The sequence below is a fragment of the Carassius auratus genome, unplaced genomic scaffold, assembly GCF_003368295.1.
Source record: "Carassius auratus strain Wakin unplaced genomic scaffold, ASM336829v1 scaf_tig00023476, whole genome shotgun sequence".
In the NCBI taxonomy this organism is placed as follows: Eukaryota; Metazoa; Chordata; class Actinopteri; order Cypriniformes; family Cyprinidae; genus Carassius; species Carassius auratus.
In genome coordinates, this window is record NW_020525272.1 from 339,482 (window position 1) to 341,937 (window position 2,456).

A 2,456-nucleotide genomic window follows, 5' to 3' on the forward strand; every position below is an offset into this window, starting at 1 on the left:
GTATTAGTACTTTTTGAACAGGATTATGTGATAACCATGCTCATTTTGGTCACACTAATCATGAAATTACATTTTCATACCATTTCATTATGATGCACTACAAAATCAACAATAATTATGTGTTTTTACAGTATAATAATTTTTTATGTCAATTAAGGGTGACATAAAGGTTAACAATAACTCGTTTAGGTCTAAAACAGTTGGCATAGTTGTTAATATGAGAGTTATGAGACATTATTTAAGAGATTTAATTATTGTATATAGTTCTCGGCCACTTAGCACACAGCTAAAAAAGGTTGGATACCCCTAAACCATCCAAGTTAAGATTGACCACCAGCTACGAGGCTGAGAAACTAAAGTTTCTGCTTCTATAGAAGCCACAAAGTATAAAAATCAACCTTGTTATTTGCGATCTTCTGGAGAAATACTACACTACCCATAATTCTAAGCAAAACAACTTGAGTCGCGCTGCGGTTACCATGGCGACGTATACCGGGCCCGCGAACGGTGATCTGAAGTAAATAAATACCGGTAGTTTATATGTTTATACTGTGCCTTTTTTCCGTAAGTTTAAACGGACGGCCGTTCTGGACTTTTCCAGAACGCACAGATTGTCAGTCCGTCCCTGTTGACATCAAACGATAGTTTGGACATTATCTTCGCCGACAACATGTCTAAGGTAGGATAACAATAATTACATAATATACGTTGTTTCATAGCTTTATCATTACTGGCCGCTATACAAATGTGTGGGGTTACTGCGTTGCGTGGACAGGCTGTGCCTACTGTAATCACGTGTGCTATCTTGTTAGCTAGCCTAAGCTATCAGCAACGCGATCTACTAACATGATACTAACATAACATGAATTACAACATTGGTTTCTGATTTCAGTACTAGTAATTGACTATGTTTAGCAGGTGTTTGTTTTTCAACGTTTTGGTAAAACAGTTTGATATTTTTTGGCTGCTTGTAGAACAAGATCTAAACATCCTACTAGGCTATAACATACAAAGTGTCTGAAAATTATATTAATTTTTATAGTCAAAGCGTACGATAGTCTATATTCATCATACTTTATTAATTTATTATAATACATGATTGATATCCATCAAAAGCTGAGCAGTTAACTTGAGATAACTTCCTTGTGTCCAGATATGTAGCATTTATTGATATGTAATATCTGGCAATTATTTATTATGCACAATGCTGTACCAGGACCGAACCATAGGGGGAAACACGTCTTCTTAGTTTCCCGCCATACATGTAAATATGAGGCGGAAATTTATTAAATATGCACACTGCAGTACCAAGACCCGGCTCAGGGGTCAAATCCGAACACACACCCTCACACTCCAACACTGGTAAAACCACCTTCTGGGGTCACAAGTAAGGAACTAAGAAATTTGCTCAGGCTATATTAGCATGCTATTTCCTATCAGTTCCAATGGGCATCCTTATGGGGACACAGATTTTGTCCCCAGTTGGTCATCGTGCCCCCACATGGAAGGTAAAAAAACACATCCATGTCCCCAAGAGGTAGCATAAACACACACACACACACACACACACGCTAATCCGCTAGATGTGTCACTTTATGCATTCCATGGTGACGCGTCATTGCTTGTCACGTGACATACCGCAGCAACAACAGAGCTGAATGAATGATCTGCTTTTGTCATTTTTCCTTTTTTATTCAAAATATTAACAAATTTGTTAGATATGGCATGAAATAGCTGATATTCCAATTGTCAAATATATGCAAGTGGAAGTGTTTTGTTGTTTAAACACCTTTATAACTATCGCGTTAGTTGAGCTGTATGCGCGATGGGCGCCACCATCTTAGTTTGTGCCGCAGACGCAGTTCAGAGAATCAGATCTGTTGGATTTACAACACGTGAATTCATCCACTTCTCCCGAAATACATAAAAGTAAGTGGCTGGTGAACTGGGAGAATAATGGAGTAAACTTTAAAGTTACTTACACAATGTGTATCTGATATGAATAAAATGTGTCTAATTATAATGAAAAAGATTATTATTGCCTCTTCCTTTGACATCAGTGTGTATTTTACAAACTCTAAATGTAATTATCAATGAAGATTCGGGAGGAGCGCGTCAGATACTTAGCCTAATCATCACAGGTGGACCGCAATCAAGTAATCAATCCCACAGTATAAATATCGCTGACTTACCTCTATCCATTGACGGTTTATCAGCACGCTGGTTCGCTTCGTCAGTCACCTTATCACAGACCCAATTTTCGTACCAACGAAGAGTGCTACACAGGGGATTTATAAGACCTGCTGCTTTTGCCGGACCCGAGATCATTTCTACCCAGCCAAACACGGCCGTTGAGCAGCATTAAGCGTCATCGCGACAGCTGCTATCCTCGCCAAGCCACACATCGTGGCCAATAGACCGTGCAACTCCGAGCTTGCCTTGCTCGATACAGGATC